Below are 19,345 nucleotides of genomic sequence, written 5' to 3' on the forward strand. Positions count from 1 at the left end.
ATGAAGAAGAACACCAGCAACAGCTTCATAAATGGAGTGGAGTCGCGTCACTCCGTGTGTGCTCGCCGTGGGGCTCAAAAAATCCGACGCTTGGCATATGACCCACGGCGGCAATTCACAAAAATGTGTTGATTTACTGATATCCATGGATCACGCTGTGATTGACTCGTGATCTGTCCACATTACTAATTATCTATAAGACCAAGCTGTGCTCAATCATAAACTTAAAACAAAGAACCATTATGGCGTCCAAATTTAAGCGTGAAGAGACACAGCAATACTGCAGTTAAGGTATGGGATTTCTATTCTTATCTTTTTTTTTGTTATTTTAAAGGCACTGGCTTGCAAATGTCACATTAAAACCCAAGTGGGACTTTTCGACCAGCACGCCGCAAAATAGCAATATAATCTCACACGTAAATCAAAGGTGTAAAGAGCATTAATTAGAAATGCATTAAAAATTCAGACCCACCAGCAGGTGTTAAAATAAAGGATTAGGACGACATCCATTATACCACATAAGAGAACATTTTAATTGCAATTTGTGGATTGATTTACAGGGAGAAAACAATCATGAGCCACGCAAAGAGGCTGATTGCACTTTTTCTGGGAGGGGAAAAAAATTAATGAGGAAACAGGGCAACACTGTTTCCAGCAATGAATTCACACTCTTGCATGGGTGAAATTGTTTATATATGCACATATTCAAAAATAAAAAAAAAATGTGAAGAAAAGCTATAAGAATAGAGTCTTAAGTTTATGAGGAAAAAAATCAGTCAGTCGTTATGTCTCATTAATTTTTCATTTTAATAAGATAGAATTCTTAAAGGGGAAGTCAACCCCAAAATTGTCTTTGCAAGAATATGTTCAATGCAGGCCCACTAGTTAAAACTTAGCATTCTGATTAATTGTGTAATTGCGTTTGTAGAATATGAATAGAATACCTGTTTTTAGCAATGTCAGGTGACGACCATTTTGTCTCTTTTGTCAATGGAAAATGACATCACAGTTGCTCAGGGCTCAGCTAACAAGCAATTATGGCTCATCTTCAGAAAATGGTTGAGCTGTGATTGTTCGTTACCTGAGTCCTGAGCAACAGTGATGTCATTTTCAGTGGACAGAAATGACAAAATGTGAGATGGCTAAATGGGTGGATTCGGTTGCTTAACTCACATTACAGTAATGCAATATTAATCCGAATGCCAAGTTTAAACTAGTGAAAGCACATAACAAAAAACATTTGCAAATAATTGTGTGTGGGGGCGGGGGTTGACTTCCCCTTTAAATATTTTTTTGAGTAGCTCATTTGTGAAAATTAAACTCAACTATAACCTCACAAGATCTTGGCAGTCCACTCCATAATGTTGGTAGCTGTTTATTATGTTGAAAATTTTCAACTATTCCTATTAAAAAAAAAAGAAAGAATATCTTTATATTTACACGATTACACCTTTTTATCCTGCAAAAATAGGACTATTTCTTGTCATCTTTTGAACTTTTATCTGGTAATATTGCAACACTGATTTTTTTTTTCAGCGTGGCCCCAATACTCCTTAGAAGATTTGACATTAGGGCAAAATAGAGTGTTTTTGTGGCATTTTCAGCTCAGTATGACCACCATTTTTTAGAGTGCCTCGCTGCTGGGGTTTGCACATGCACACAAAGCAGGCACATGCAGCGATGTTCATGTTACCGCTGCTCTTACTGTTGTAATAACGGCTTTGTTAGATATAACTCACGTGAGAACATGTTCCATTCACAGAAACACGTCAAATGTGCATGTATGAGAATTAAAAGTATGCAATCCAAGTGGCGAGTAGGGCTCACGCGGAGCAGTGTGTGGAATGTTTTGCTTGTTGTGTTGCAGAAGTTGTCAAGTATAAAATGTTGCACTTTCAAAGTTTTTTTTTTTTTTTTTTAAACCAAACTTCTTTGTGTTCCTGATCATTGTATTTATAGCAGCTGCTTAATGAGCTGGGCCTGTGTCATATGCTGCACACAAGGGGGTGTTAAAAAAAAAAAAAAAAAAGCCCATCCCTGTTGCTCATTATCGGTCTCTATTCATGTGACGTTTAATCTCTCTTGATGGACATTCCGTGTGACATGGGGACAGATGTCAGTGGTGTGTGCTCATGAAGGATGCGCCAACAATTAGCGGGAGCCTTTCTGCGCCTTTTGGACCATCAACAAGGTGATGTCATTTTAATTTTAGGCAAGATTTTCGAGATAAATAAAGTTGTAAATTGTATTGTATAGTTGTTGAAGAAAGGCAGTTTGCAGCTTTACGAGTCCTCATTCGTTGTAAATGTAACATTTGCCAATCTCGTTCATACTCTCGGATAAAATAAAACTGAATTTTTATTTTAAATTTTTTTTAGTTTAAAGTAACCTAAATCCTTCTGCATCTTTGGGTAGTACTCAAAGGAAATTCTCAACAACACGACAACAACTTTGACTATTAAAACAGAACAGACCCTAGAGAAAAAAAAATCAAGATATATTCAGCGTATTTTCTGAACAATAGAGCGCCCCTACTGGTGAAAGAAAAATCCACAGAAAAGCCACACCGTTGTATTTGCCGCATGATTCAAAATCTTAGAAAAAAGTAGTGGCTTTTAGTCCCGGAAATACGGTAATATATTGTATGTTCTGTACTGATCAAAGTGAAAATTTTGTATGTAAAATGAAATTAATATTCATACTTCAGACTTGTGTGGATGAAGTTTTGCACATCGTGTTTAATAAGTAACAATTACTTTTAGAACTAAGTGACGTTCACACCTTCTCGAAAAGTCCAACAGCTGTTCCGCTGATGCCTAATGGGCCCGCTTGAGCAATGTGCAAGCAAGTGAGGAGCGTAATTAGTTGCATGTGGCTCTGATTAGCACTGATTTCACCACACAACCAAAAGGAAAATATAAAACAACATCTTGAATTGCTGCCGACGATGTTTAGACAGGGGACAATAAAAAAGGCAGTGTCGGAATTTTACTTCCTCACCGGTAAACAACATGAATTTCAAGATGCGCATCCAAAAAGCCAGTGCCGGGCAATGCATATGAAGCGGAAATCACCAGCAAAGGATGCATGAACTCGCCCTGAAAGACGGTTGCTTACTCTGTGATCTCATTATTAAATGAAACCAATTTGCCTAGAAATTGGTTCTAAGGCCTAATGCTGAACTCTATACACCAGCCCTGCCACACACACACACACTCACGCACACACACACTTTCACAGTCACACTGCTTCCAACCCTTCAAATCATGTTTGACTTTGAAGTGCTAATTTTGGAAGTTTAGCCAATTTTTATTTGCTGCTTTGAAATGTATCCCCTAAGCTGCTGCACCAGCAATGAAATATACAGACCTTTACAATGAGGGATAAGTGACCAAAATGAGAAGTGCCTGGTTTTCTTCTCTCACATTATATAACTGTGAAAGTTCCCCACATTGCATTTTGTCCTGCGCCATCACCACCTCAATTTGTATGCAGACTTTTAAACTGGCTCATCCCTCAATGCCGCCCTTGTTGGGAGGCCAAGTTTGGCGCACACAATAATGCAATTGAAAGCACCGCTGTGTTGCATCAATTTGGGAACAAAGATCTTACCATGTTATGTTCAAACATGTTTGGGATGACAGGGGCCTCGTTATGTCCAATATTGCTGCAGATGCTGACAGTATTCAGGTTCAAAGCGGAGACACGTTGATCACATATAACTGCCGCGGATTTCAAAGGATTGCATTGCGTCAGGTCAGTTTACTCATTAAAGTTTCTGTGACTGTCGTTTGAGCTCAATTGGACAAGCAGCAGACAGAAGAAGGTCTTGGTCGACAATAGTTTCCGTGGCGTGTTTACGAGTGATGGGTAAATGAAGCTTCAACTCTGCTTCATGAAGCCGTTGTAGTATTTTTAGACTCCTGTAGATGGCACTCTCTGTACAACATTGGTCTGAAAGCACATTGAATTTTTTTAAACCATTTTTTAAACCAACAGTGCCATGTAGAGGGCTCAAAAATACAATGCAAATAATGATGCAAACTATGCCAAATGGTTCACAATTGCCTGTTCGCTGCTGGGAAATGATTGAAGGTCCGATTAGCATTCTAATCTGACAGAACAAGTAGCCTATAAATTTTACTTTAACACTTTAAGACGACCGGCACCGTATAGAAAAAAAATGCTGTACACGGAGCACAAGTCCTACAATAAACAATAAAGAGAATTTATAATGGAGACAGTAAAAAGCACAAAAACAGTAAACCCAAAACCAAATCTCACACACAAAATCAAGTTTGAAGTGATAGTCGCTGGTGTGCTGGAGTCTATCCCAGCGGTCTTCGGGCAGCGATTACCGATTGTCACCCGGCACTGAAAAGACCCAGACGTACGTAAATGAAATAAAATTACCAGGAGTTTTGTCATCGGTGATATGGCATGACTCCTTCTTGTGTCTGGTTCCTAGTCAGTCCTTAGAAATCATTTCAAAGTTCCAAAATGAAATTTTCTGAATAGACAATATGTTGCGAAGTGAAAATGAAGTCTCGCCGCTACCTCTTATTTTGCCCACACAAAGCTGGCACAGACGCTCTATTTAAAGACGCAAAGAGGCCACCACAATACCCATTGAACAAATCTGCCAAACTCATCTATTCCCATCTACTCCTCCAAGAACGTGCACAATTAACTTCACGGCAATTTGGCAGATCCTCAGTGCGCCCAGTTTGTAAATCAGCTTCCGCATATTCTCAGGTTAATCAAGTTTGCACCCGTTGTATGCGTAGACCTTTAATAAATCAGGTCGTCTGTGATGGGAAAAAAAGTCCCTTTTGACAGGAAGCAACTCCGGCTGTGCGTATATCTGTTTGGACTGTTTGGGTTTATTAAAAGGAGATGCAGAGTATCGTGGGATGCGTTTGTCGGGGTGGTTATTATTATCTGTATAATGGTTGATGTTGTTAGTGCAGCAACATTCACACAGTTAAATTGATCTGATTGGCCCCTCTGCAAGCAGGCCAGCGAATAACACCGTAAGAGAAAAGCTCTGGGGAGAGGAGATTTGGGATGTGGGCCCCTTCACTTCGATGCTTTAACGCAGTCCTGCTCCGCTTGGCAATAAATTGCTTTGGTAATCAGCTTTTTTTTTTTTTCCCAAAAGCTTATTTACAGTTTATTTTGTGTTTATTGCAGTCACCGATGAAATATAAAGTTGGACTTCATTAATTTTCTTCCTTTGGTGCAAATAGAAGGTGAGCACATTTCAATGTGGTGACGATCAAGAAAGATGTTTTGTCTCTTTTTCTGTTTCCTTGCTGGCGTTTTGTTGCACGTGGCATCTTGCGAGTTTATCGACCGTGTATTGAGGTCATACCAACAATGAAACCAAACTATGCCAGTCCTTTTTCAAACCTACTTCTGTCCTGAACGATAAAGAATTGGTCATGAATCGGAAAAAAAATGTCTTCCATTACAAAGACGATAATGCTCCATTTCTATAGAAGTATAACAATATGTAGCTAAAGGTATTGGAATGAATTTTGTAATTGGATTGTGCAGGTGTACCCAATGTGACTGCTTGGGATGATGTTTGAAAAATATCCAAACTTAGAGATCCGCTGGATTTAAAGATTTTGTAATGGGATTGTTATAATTATGATTACCGGTAACGACGGGAGGTTTAGTGAATGAATTGGGCTATTGGGCCTCGGTGGGGGTTGTGTGCTCCATTGAGTCCAATTCTATTTTAAAGTTTGGAACATCAGCCAGGAAGTGATGGGTAAATGAAGCTTCAAATCTGCTTCATGAACCAGTTGTAGTCTTTTTGGACTCCTCTAGATGGCACTCTCTGTTCAACATTGGGCTGAAAGCACAATGAATTTCCCTTTTTAAAGCAACAGTGCCATCTAGAGGACTCAAAAATACAACAGCTGGTTCATGAAGCAAATTTGAAGCTTCATATTCCCATCGCTAATCAAAACATTGCTCAAAAAAATCTTGCCTTCTGTCCACTGCTAAATAACATAAGCACAACAAGAATTGTCACATTGTCCTTTGTGAAGATTTCTGAATCCGTTAGCCCCAGTTGGTTACGTTACGAAGAAACAATTAATGACTAAATTTTTAAAAAATATGTATTCATGGTTTAAAAAAATGTTTGGCTCATATTTAATACGTCAAGTAGGAGAGAAAATCCCTCAAATGTCATTGTTCTATTTTCTTTGTGTAATTATGCATAATGTCTGCCGTCGTCCGTAATATAATCCTGGAATGCAGTTGATGAAATAATGGTTCCATTCAAGGAGAAAATCTCAGCTAAAATTCTACAGGGCAGCAAAGCCTCACAAAAGCAGTTGAAAATGTGGCCACATGCAGGATAAAGTGCTTGCCTGTATGACTTTGACATTTGTCAAGGACCAGCGGAACCAGGAAAGGAAAGGTCGTGCGCTGGAGTTCAAGATTCTCTTCTTAAAATTGACTCTTCCAGAAGAAAAGCTCAAATAAAAGACATTCTGCTACAGGAGATAGTAAAGGTAAACTAAAATGTTACAGTTATTAACGTGTAATTAACATATCTGTGTGTGCACGCCGATTGGCTGGCAACTGGTTCAGGGTTTACCAACAACCCGAAGACAGCTGGGAAGGGCTCCAACACGCCCGTGACCCTCGTGAGGATCAATTTGGATAATATTGTGCTCATTGTCCTGTATGCTCAGTCAATCTAATAAAAAGTGTTGCTCAACAATACATCTGGAAAAGCATAGTTCAAATGAAGTACATTAGAGTGAGTCCACGCCGAGCAATTATTCTGGTGGAAAAATTATCTCCGTTGCACTGATATACTTTTTGCTTGCAGGTAAAAGCTGCCTCATATATGACGAATTAATTGCGGCAGCCTGCCATCTGTGTTTTAACAAATTCAATAGCTCTCAAAGTGGGATGCTCTGTTTGATGTGAACCTTTGTCTTTATATTTCTACCTTGATGAAGCACAATACTATACAGCACGTCCTCCAGCCATCCACTTCAAAGTCTCTTTTAATTTGGGACCAAAGGATACAAAGGCATTTGGGTTACCTTCAAATGTTGCCCATTTCCTGTAGTCAAGGGGATGTCTCGCTCTCTCTGTCTCTCTCTCTCTCTCTCTCTCTCCTCTCTCTAACTCTCTCCAACTCTCTCTCTCGCTCATTTTTTTTCTTTCACACAAGGCTGGGCCAGTAAGCAAGCATCAAGCTTTCAGATAAAAATTGATTCCAGTAATTTCTCACCTGAGATCCATCACAGTGAAAGGCTTTAAAAGGTCACACGTGTAATAAGTTCCTATGGCCACGGTCCTTCAAATAATAGGCCTTTAGTCTGCCATGGAAGGCTGGTATATAGAAATAATGGAGTAGTCTGTGGACCATTCATTTCTTTGGTGTGACTCTGTGACAGTGCAAGGCCTGCTGGGCTCAAGGAGGTTGTTCGGGATTCTTTGTGCCGGCGGCAAAATGGTTTGTCTCTCAAAAGCACGTGCCTCCAACCTTGCAACGGCATAGCCGGACCAGACGCTATTTTGGCCTCCAACGCCAAGTGTCCACATCTGAAATTGGATAGTAGAAAGAACATGACAGAAATTGATGCCTGAAAGGAGTGATTCAATTAAAAGCCTTCTTGTAGTCGTGACTTACTGGGCATGAAGGATTTAGATCCAAATCTAGTACGAAGAAAAAAATGTTTGGTTCTGGCTCCTGGATTGATATTTTTTGCCATCGTAATATGTACTGTTGGGTTGCACATCACTCTTGAGTAGTGGTAGTGTAAATGCAGTTCATTTTAAGTTCACAATGGGTTCTAAAATTTGACAGGATGGAGTGTTTTGGTAACCTCACCTCATCGGAGAAAAAAAAAATACATTTAATTTGAAATGAAAGTGAACAAAAACATTACAACAATATATATGTCTTTGAAAAACCACAGTATTTAGAAAATAAAATATTAACAAGGTTTATTCCTTTCATATTTTTCCAAGTTCGGTGGGCCGGATTAAAACGTTTAGTGGGCCGCATGTGGCCCCCGGGCCGTAGTTTGCCCACACCTGCTCTTGATGGCACTTTCTGTTCAACATTGGGCTGAAAGCACACTGAATTGCCATTTTCAAACCCTTTATTTATAACAACAGTGCCATCTAGAGGACTCAAAAAATACAATAGCTGGTTCACGAAGCAAATTTGAAGCTTGATTTTCCCTTCACTAATGGTTCCGCAATCCTGAGCTTCTGAACCAAGCCACACCCCTCACTGATGTGCACAAGCGCCATTCTTAAACACAGCCATTCATAATGGCATGCGATTATGAAAGTGCGCAGTTGTGATAATTCGTCAAAAAGTATTGCATTTGTTATAATGAGCTAGCATTAGCACTTCCTGTGTCGTTAGCCGGTGCTGCGTTGCTAATTCTGCATTGTATCTAAATCCGCTCGCCGACTATTGCTCTGCTTTTGTTTGTTAGTTTTGTGCTCAGTTGTTGACAAACAAGGAATAACCATTTTTTTAATTTCCTTAGGTGGATATTCCACCAGAGTTTCAGCACAGCTCCCGATACTCAAGGTGAGGGGTCAACGCGAGGCCCACTGCAAATTATTGATACCTCATCAGTCACACATTTGTGGTTTCTTGTTTTTCCGCGGGCACAGTGTTTTGTTTTGTCTTTTTTAAATCATGTTAGAGATGCAAATGTGGGGTCAGGAATGGCTGCTTTTTCAAACTCCCTCATTAAGGAAAGTTTCTGACAAAATTGTGTATGAATACTAAAAAGCTGAAGCTGGACTGAAGTGTAGAATGTGAAACTTAGAAAGAAAATTATTGAAAAGTTTGAATCTATGAAGTAATGTGGGCGGACGACGTGAATATTTCAAGTATTTTCTTTTTTTACCTTGGGAATTTGACTAGAAGTGTGGAATTTGGGAATTGTGGAAAACCTTGGGATTATAGTTCCCAAGATGTTTTGAATTTGATGAATGGTTTGACTTTGGAATGGGAAACAGTGGGACTTCAATGATTTTTTTTCCTTTTTATGTTTGTAGAATCATAAGAGACTTTGTCTTTCCATGTCCTACTTCAAGAATCTGACAGGCGTCTAATTAATACGTAAAAGTTCTTAGATGTAGCCCTAATACACGATGAAACAAAGTAATTAATTCTGCCGAGCATTTGAAATATAATCTCTTCATACTGCATTTCTGTGAGACCTCATCTTCCACGTACTTCATCCTTTGAGGCAACCACATCCCTCCTTTATCTCTCTCACCAACTCTAGTGTCTCTCGTTCTCTCTGCCGCTATCTAAACATCAATGTATTCTGCGCTATTTGAACAAAAAAAAAAAGGAGCGAGCTTCCGTCAGAATGCGTGTCACCGAGATGAACGGCTTTATATAATCACTCCATCGGTGATAAAACCAGGAAGATGTAATTATCTATCTCAGGGTTTAAATAGAGTCAAGTCCATTTATTTCTTTTGTGCCCATTTACAACAAGCAGGAAGTGTCCTGCTGATCTTTTCGACTTTTGTTCAAGGAATGTATTGGCTCGTTTTGACACGGTAGACATGATAGAATGTTCACCGGGCAGCAGACCTAAAATTGATGAGTTCCCATCGTCTTACATCATCCTCTGTGAAGCGGGAAGTGGTCTGCAAACATCTACCGACAAACCAATACAAACAATGCACTCACACATTTTTTTTGTGGCCTGAGAGACAAACAATCACTAATGCAGAACGGCAAACCTTTTCACTTTCGTCTGAATGTAAATTTATGTTACTGTTTGAGTCACAGTAGGACATTCCCGCATACCAGAATAATAAATCACGTCATCAAATCTCCTCCTCTGTGCACTAGAAATGTGGCCCACTAACATACAAAGAAACAAACACAAATCTTTATTATTATTATTTTCACTTTGATTAAGGAATTCATTTAAAGCTTGCCTTTCAAATCTTCAAATGGGATTTGACCAGTGGGGGGGCCTTCAAGGCCTTCACTGTTGGCCTAACATAATCAGAAAATAATGATTATATTCTTAACATTGATGTTATATTATATCCTAATTTTTAGGTGAGAGTTTTTATCCAATCGGAATTCAGCTAGCTCGTGTTGCTAGGCAGATTTCACAATACCAGTAGCATGCACTATTCGTCCGAGGACTTCAGATACAATTGTGCGAGTATCCTTTTCTGTCAAAAACTATGAGCGTTCAGATTTGATCGACAGGTGTGATAGCCAATCAGATTACGAATTGGTTACAGTGAGTGATGGTGATGAACGTGTTTTGTGATTGGATACTCACTCGTGTGACCGTGCAGCGCGATGCGGAATCGAAACACCCGGAAGTCGTGACTGGCGACCGTTCGAAAATGTGAAATATATTCTTGCTTTTTTTTTTAAACTACAATTACCGAAGGAGGGCAAAGTGTGGATTTAATACAGACACATTTTCAAGACGGACCTTTCAAGAGAAACTAGTAAGTTGTAAGTGTCTTTCTGTATATTATTTGTGCAGCTGTGATGTCACAAATGATGGTAATTCAAGTCGGACTAAGTACGACTTCACTGAAGTCTTACGCGTGAAATGCACGGCCCGCCACTGGATTGGACCTACAGATGTATGACACGACCAGGCAACATTTGATCGTCACAATGAGCCCGCATCCCCCCCCCTTTTTTTTATATCGCAAGCCTCCGCTGTTGCTGCCGATCAGAGAGGCTCTTTACACAAAACATGACAGATTTAGAAATATGACTTAAAGCAGAACAGATGGCTCTTAAAAGTAAAACACAGTAATTCAATCTGGCTAATGGGAGGAAAGCCACAAACGGCTCCATTCTCATTTCTTTGACTGAGAATTGCTTCTTGGGCATTGATGCTCAACCTCTCTAGGTTAGTGTGTGTCTGTGTTGCCCATGCATATTATAAGACATTTAAAAGGAAAACAGTGTATATTTACTGGGCATGTTTCGCCCCGTGCACAGACAGGAGCTATTAGTGCCAAGACAGGGTGGGGAATATATTGTAATTGATTGTTGCAGGAGCCATCAAGCCATCTCCAGAGCTCCATTTGGTGCCTTGAAGCTCAGTGAAAAGAAAGCTCTCCGCGCCCCACATTCACTTGGACGTGCAGTTTGCTAAATGATTACCTTCCACTCTGTGTGCTCTGTTCTACATTTGTTCTTCATAACGGGGAGGACAATCCATTTGCCGGCCATATGGGTATGCTCTTTGTCTCCATCAAGGGATGTCAGTTACAGGAAAATGAGATCCATATTCCCCACAAGTGGTTATAAAAAAAAAAATGATGTCATTAGAATCTGTGTTTTTGCAGAGTTTGGTTTAGTTTGGAACGATACCGGACTTTCAGAAGGTGGGGGAAAGATTGAACATCATCCTTTTCAAATTGTCGTCATTGTGCTCTGAAGACACAACACTGCTGAGTCTGGAGCCGATTTGATTTCACTCCCTTTCTGTATATTTATGTGACCGTCTCCAGTTACCGGTCGTTTCTGCTCGTAAGGTTTGCCTAATTGCTCAGTGGATCAAGATGTGCGCTGCAACTGCATAAATACTTCAACTCAACGTTGTGCATTACTGAATTGACTACTAAAAGCTTCATCAGCATCAGTGTCGATTACAGATAGGGCAAATATTCATCCTCTGCCTGTAGACTATTGGAGAAGGAGAAAATTGGTTGCATTGCCGTGACACGTGCAGTGAGTCCTTGGGAGAGATGTATGAACCGGGCGGAGCAAGCGAGCAAACTTTCTGGCCTCATTGTTGACAGCTTTTATTAGCCTAATGCACTTTGTGATGTATGGCACAATAAGCCAACCTATGTCTGTAGGGCCTTCCTCTTAATATTGGCTGGCGAGTGAATCAGGCAAAATTATTGAAATGAGAGCAAATTTCCATACAATGGAGAAATGGGTTCATTACTCCATGTTATACTGGTGAATAGATCAATGGAAATTGATGCGTTTCGGATTGCTTTTGCTTTCATGCGGATAAAGAGTTGAGCAAGAGATGGCGGTGTCATGAAAATGACAATAAAAATGGATACTGTTGCTATCAAAAATTACATGCTAAACACTACAGAGACCATTTTTTTTTTGTGAAAAGGTTGAAGCAAAGAACACACATTTATTTGACGTTTACTGGTTTCCAAGCAAATACAATAAACATATTTATACATGTAAATGCCTTTTGATCTGTTCTCCCTTCCATTTTCTATCATATTTATCCTCTTTGGGGTTTCGGGGAGATGCAGCCTATCCCTGCAGAATGGTCGCTGGTCAATCACGAAACACTTTTTGATTCACATTAGAAATATTGTATTGAGAGTAAAATATAATTCATTTTTCCTTTTTAATATATGTACAGTGTGCAAAAAGAAAAATTTACACACCCCTATTTTAAATCAGAAAGAGCACTGGAAGGGAGGACCGTGAAAAAAGAAATAAAAATGAATTTTGCAATGTGAAAAAAATGAGACTAAGAATAAGATAAATGATTTCAAAAACGTTTCCAAGCATTAATGTGACCTAGTCAGAAAAGTGTAGACTCCTTACTGGAACTTTACCTTTCAGCTGTTGTTCTTGTAATTAGACTTGGAAAATGACATTGGGGTGGCCAAACTCTGTTCCTGAAAAAACAATGACATAAGATATACCCTGCCAGTTCCCACAAAACTGTTTTGTCTCAAATGCAATAGTCCAGATTATCTTAGTCTGAAAATATGTATTTGAATGTTTTCTTTCTATTAGAAAGTCACTATGTGTTGAATGAACTGAGTCTTTTCACCAAAAGAGGGTTGGTCGGGCTGCAAGATGCAAATGTTTCAGATCATGTCTGTACAGTGACCCCATTTCAATATTTTTTTTTTATTGTTTTACCTCTACATAAACACACACACACATTATATATATATATATATATATATATATATATAATTAAAAAAAACATTTTAAGAAAGAAAAGGAGATGTTGCTTGGGAAGATTTTTTTGAGTAAGTAAGCACAAATGAGTCAGAAATGGTTTAGTACGTAGCTCCCGTGTAACAGCAAAATGTGACAATGACTCTTTCGAGCCGGGGTGCCCAAGTCCGGTCCTTGAGAGCTCCGATCCAGCCTGTTTTAGATGTCTCCCTCTTCCAACACACCTGATTCAAATGATCAGGATCATTATCAGCTTGCTGCCGAACTGACGGAGCGGACTTGGCCACCCAGGCTTTCGAGTGTTGTCTTCTATAGCGCATATCTTATGCATTGTATACCCAAATATCACACCAAGGTTGGCAGTGACTGGCTGTGCTCTCCAGCTGTCCACTGAGGACTGCTTCAGTGCATCCTTTAAATCAGCTGATTATGCTATCTATCAACACCAGCTGTCTGTGCACAGTTAAACCTTTGTCAAACCCTGCATGCAATGTAGCCTGCACTAACCCACGTAATTGCACTTTTGGAATCCAACACCGCCGTTTCATTTGCTTGCATTTGCCTGCCGAAGACAAGCAATATTGTCCACTTCGGTCATCGGATATTAGAAGCTGTGCACTCCGGTATCCAAAATCATGTCTATTTCGCAGTCACATCAAGCTTAAAGAAGAAATTAGGGATTCCAAATGTTTGTTTTTTGGGTTTTTTTCCCCCTCTCGTCACCAAGACACAAACGGGGATGCTGGCAGCTACAAAGATTCAATTATATAAAGTACAGAAAATAATTAGAAAAAAAATAATAGCACTTGAAAAAAAAAATTGGCCCTCCAGGAATTGTGCACAACAATAAATCCGTTAATTAGCTCATTAATATTCAATTGGGGTCAGTGGACTTAATGGAACCTTTTTCATGGGCCAAAGAAATGTTTAACACTCAGTTTCTCCTTTGCCTGTTCTCATTATCAAGTATGCGCAGGCAGGCCTTATCAGTGCACCAGATGGTGAGGAACAATGCAGCGCCATTATCGTCTTACAGCAGCGTGTGCGCCTTGTAGCCGCCGTGTGCCTGCGACAGTGAAGTATAGATACTGAGGCATTTAGTGTAATTGATATGTGCTATATATTGTATTGTTTAGGCCTGTTTGTTTGCTCCGCTGGTATTCAAGGCGAGAGGAGAGGCGAAGATTGATTTTCACCGCAGCTATTTCTGCTCTCACCACAGGTCACAGATAACTTGTCAACGCAGGTTTTGGGGGACGGTGTTAAATGCATCAAGGCTAAACTCTCTCGAGCGTCGGTGGGGATGGGGGGCAGTTTCATCTCTGCAAACGAACCTCTTGTTGCTCTTAGCTTGTGCTGCGAGACAGATGTTTTATTCAACAAGTTATGTGCGATGGAGGGATGTCCAAGCAAAGCCTTCTTGAGTCTCAGCTCTGTTGGCTTCCTTGTACAAAAACAAATAGAGGACACGTGAACCATACGGGTCTTCTTTGCCTTTGTTAGGTTGATTAAAAAAAAATCAAAAAAAATCCACCAATCCACCATGATGGTCCTATATTAACAATTATTTTAAATTTATGTCTCATCCAAAATAACAGGAAATGTATATCTGTGTATATTTTGCGTAGATGCACACAAATTTTGACATTCTCACTATAGGGTGTGCTCACCTTTGTTGCAGGTGGTTTCAACATTAATGGCTGTGTGTTTAAATATTTGGAGGGGATGGTAAATTGTTACCTACAGTAAACTCCCATTTTTCGCACGGGTCAATAGCTAAAATTCACAAATAATTGACACCTACGTGAGAAGGAATTTTAAATTGCCTCTCCTCCATCTTAAAAATCCAAAAGGTGCTCCTTTAATAGACTTTTTGCATCAGCCTATCAACAATGAATAATCACTCGTGAGGACCCAAACATGATGTCAACGTTTTCGAAGAGTTTTTATGATCCCTGAGCTAGCGATGGGAAAATGAAGCTTCATATCTGCTTCATAAACCAGTTGTAGTATTTTTGGCCTCCTCTAGATGGCACTCTCTGTTCAACATTGGGCTGAGAGCACACTCAATTGCCATATTTGAAAGCCTTTATTTAACCCAACAGTGCCATCTAGAGGACTCAAAAATACAGCAGCTGGTTCATGAAGCAGATTTGAAGCTTCATTTTCCCATCGCTACCTGAGCCTTTGTTGGGATCTTGCACTAAACAAAGGTATATTCCCTGACAGTCAAAGTGCAAATTCATGCCACTTGTTACAAAACGTTCCGTATGTTTTTATCAGCATTTTTCCATAACACTGGATTAATGGGCCTTCGTTTGGAAGATAAACCGTGACATCGTTATTCCCCGACAACATGCTCCAACTCCAGTATCAGTCATTAGATCTACAATAAATAATTGCTAACCTTTTGTAAGCCAACATGTTCTTCCCATCCTGAGTTTCGCAGGCAAAAACGGATTCTGTTTGTGTGTTTGAAGCAGCCGATTGGAAAGAGATAAGAGATGGCGCATTTGTTCTCGGCTGTATTTATTTTATTGACACCCCTCCACCTGCGAAAGGAGATTATTTTATATTATATGTTATCACCTGAAAGTTAGAACATTTTTCAACTCATTGGTGCAGAAAAACACATGGGCCGAACTCAATGACTGAGAGGAGATTTATTTCCTACGTCTCTTTGACAACTAAGTGAAGCTGAAGATGGAACAAAACAGAATTGAATTCATCTTCCTGGAACAATGTAAGCGTGCGGATTTAACAATGACAGCCCTTCTAAACAAATAACTGAGGGATTTTTTATTTTTTTTTTTGGGAGGGGACAGCAAACAGAGCAAAATGCCGGCAATTGAATGTGCTGAATGTGCCATCCTGCAAAAGAGCTGATCCCAAATCATGTGCTTAAAGGTTGCTGCTTGAGAGCCCAGGTGTCATGGATAATTCCTGCTCAGATAGCTGCAGCGTTCACTATCTCCCCCCCCCACCTCCCCCTCCCCCTCACTCGCTCTCTGCTAGCTTAGCTTTACCTCTGTCTAACAGGCCAGCTGCTATCCTATTGATCCCCTACCCACTCCTCAAGACACAAACAACCAAGCCCCCCTACCCCAACAGGCTCAGTCTCGAGAGTTGAAATCTGGGAACAGACCAGACTCCCCGCTGAGGGGGGAACTGGGATTTGACAAAGTTAAACACTTCTCAAGCACAAAATTCCAGCCTGGGCAGCAGAGTGGGGATTTTTTCTTCATCCCAATCCTCACACTCATCTAATCAGAGGGGTCAGCCCCATCATCGTCGTCGTCGTCATCATCGTCGTCGTCGTCATCATCGTCGTCATCGTCATCATCATTTTCGTCATCGTCATTACCATCATCATCACGCCTTTCCACTCGGCTGCGTCATTGACTTCACACTCTGCTGTCAACATATTTTGCGGCTGCCCTTCATTTTAGGTCAGGCGTGGGCAAACTACGGCCCAGGGGCCACATGCGGCCCGTTAAACGTTTTAATCCGGCCCGCCGAACTTGAAAAAAATGAAATGAATAAACCTCGTTAATGTTTTATTTTCTAAATACTGTGGTGTGTCAAAGACGGATATTTTGTTGTCATCCTTTTGTTCACTTTCATTTAAAATAAAATGTATTTTTTTTCCTCCGATGAAGTGAGGTTACCAAAACACTCCATCTATCATCTCCTGGTAAATTTTTAAATGTTGTGTTCCGCAAGCTGATTTTCAATAAATTTATATCTTTTATCATTTTTGTTTTAATTGTTTGTACACGTTTATTGTGTCCACCTGTGTTGGTTTGGATATTTCTACACTGCATTTTGAGTGCGTAGATTATATTAGGCATGCTAAAAAAGAAGCAAATCAAAACAGGTTAAATAAAAGCAAAATTAAAAATCAATTTATTTTAGATTTCTGGAGCACACTACATTTTCCTTATTTCATTCATGATTTCAGTCCCATCTACAGATTTAATACATTTGAATGAATGAATGGTTTGAAATGTATTAATAATTAAAAATATACTAAATAATAAAAAATGGAAAATAATTATATCTAATAATAATTAATAATAATAATAATAATCATAATGAGATGCGCTCCTCCCTTGACTACAAATTCAATCCGGGATCCTCGTTATTTCCTGATGCATTGGACCCTGGCACTATTTTTTTGGGGGGGGCGGTCTGAGTAACCGAACGGCCCACAAATGCAAGAGAGAAAACATTCGTTAGCATTAGCGCTTAATGAATCAGGCTATTTCCTGGGATCCCAAATGGAGGCATCTAATAGCGCCCATCCCTGACCCGCTGTCCTTTATCTGTTCATTCCGGCAACACAACCTGGAGCGGGGCTATTTAAGGTCGTACGGGCTCAACAAAAAGCGCTGCATGTTTACAAGCACAAGACAAGCACATTACGCCCAAACAATGCAACACTGCCTCCAATCCTGTGCTCCCTTTCACTCGCTACACGGCACCCCCTCAGGGTTAGCAGACCTTCCTTCATGTTCAAAGATTATCTGTTAATCCAAAATGTGCAGAAGCATGAGATGACAACGAATGGACCGCACTCCGGGGGAGGGAGAGATGCATGGCTTTATTTGTTTGCTGGCGCTCTTATTAATCCATTGGAACGCCGTGCATTTTCCCCTCCTTTCTGGGCACGTGTCAATGTTTTGGAGCCTTTAAATGAAAGATGAATTCTTCAATGGATAGCATGTAAAAGTATTAATTGTAAAGACCATTATTCGGTGTCCATGAGGCTGAATCAGCTTAGCCACTCCATTCCTCCATTTGCATACAAAATGCTTTATTTTGGCAATCAATGAAAGTGCTCCACTGTATGTGCGGCTTATCACATGCTTGCAGGAAATGGATTCCTTAGCCATCTCGTTAAATTCTGTTGATGCAGAACAATTTGAAACATGGCACAGGCTGCAATGACATTTAAAGATGCCTCGGCTTAATTATATTTTGCAAACATTTGGGGATGTTTGTCCTCTGGGATAAAGTGCCGCCACTACAAAGTTAACTTGTTAATAATTCAAAACCAATCTCTCTCTTTTTTTTTTTTTTGTTGAGCACCATCATTATCTTGTGTTAGTGCTGGTTAAGGACATTCAAGGTGCCAGAAACACACTGGGGAAACATGCTGCGCTTTAAAATGGAGCACAATGACTTGAGCAAAAAGAACAAATTAATCCAAATCTTTTGTGTTGCATGTTTTGGCAAATTTCGAAGGGTCAAAGACACGCAAGAACACATCAAACAGAGTGCTGTGGCAAATATGGACTTAATCATAATTTTGAGGGGGGGGGGGGTTTACACAACATTCCATACACTCAAAAGACACACTCATATAAGGTAGACTCACAGCGCGCCTTTCAACACCCCTCCTTTCAACCACACCGTTTTCTCATTTGTTCTCTCAGTTGCCATGGTAACAATTAAGACAACATATGGAAAACAATGTCTGTTTTGGCTCATGGCAAACATTTTTGGAAAAGGTAAACAAACCTGGCCATAATCACGTGTATTCAGTCCTACAATGTGGTCTGCACTTGATGATTTCACGTGGATTCCGCTCTTATTGATGTTAACATTGTGTTGAAAGATTTTGTACAAAGTGGAATAACAGTGTTATTACAACTAATTCTCTGACATGGAGAGTTATAATTCCAAATATGAATTGTTACCAGGAGGGTTGCTAGTGAATAATAACAATCACATAAATCCACATTATAGACTTGTATGAAGCTAACTAACAGGAGGCCCAAATCAGTGGCGCGCTGAGATACAAGTTTCATTTGTTCTGCGAATACAAATACTCTTGTTTCAGCCTTCAAAAAAAAAGTTTGGTTTTTAAAAAAGAAAAAGAAAACTCGACAGTATTTTACTTTAAAACATATGGGAATAAAATCATCAAATACCATGCCAAGAATTAAACAGCTTGTGGCTCCTTCTGGTGTGCACAACTTGGCCACCAGAAGGCAGTATAATGCAATAATGCAAAGACAAAAAAAGAAGAGTTTCACCACAACTGTTATTGACTCATACTGTAGTAATAGTAGTATTTTTTTCATGATGTGTTGCTGTACATTTGTGGTCTAATATCCATTGTTTTAAGTGTTAGATCACATTCAAAGAAACACTTTTCATTAGTCCGTCTATGGCCTTTTGCATTATTTGTTAACATTACGCTAGACTTGGCAAATATATCTGATTGGTTTATTTTCGCGCCCAGCACAAGTCTAGCGTAAAATGCGGTCTAATTACACATGGGGGGAGTTTTTTTTTCTTCTCATATTTTCATAGGCGGAGTAGAAATGAGTGTTTGCGCCTTCTGACCAATGGCTCCCCTCATTCTCTTTAAAT

The 19,345-nt window shown here is 39.8% G+C and overlaps 1 protein-coding gene across 4 annotated transcripts in view; it reads left to right on the plus strand.

Annotated features, from left to right (window-relative positions):
- Positions 1-47: 47 nt before the first annotated feature.
- The window catches only part of ric3a (RIC3 acetylcholine receptor chaperone a), a 28,471-nt gene continuing 9,173 nt past the window's right edge, over positions 48-19,345 (plus strand). The window contains exon 1 of one of the 4 annotated variants that reach the window (XM_088296244.1): positions 48-291. The gene's annotated coding sequence lies outside the window, so the exon portion shown is untranslated. Of the gene's footprint in view, positions 292-10,375; positions 10,508-19,345 lie in introns of those variants that run through there. The other 3 variants (XM_088296243.1, XM_088296242.1, XM_088296241.1) reach the window with 3 other exon arrangements.

The sequence above is a fragment of the Idiotropiscis lumnitzeri genome, chromosome 5, assembly GCF_059441095.1.
Source record: "Idiotropiscis lumnitzeri isolate Australia: NSW breed Sydney's pygmy pipehorse chromosome 5, RoL_Ilum_1.0, whole genome shotgun sequence".
Taxonomy (NCBI): Eukaryota; Metazoa; Chordata; class Actinopteri; order Syngnathiformes; family Syngnathidae; genus Idiotropiscis; species Idiotropiscis lumnitzeri.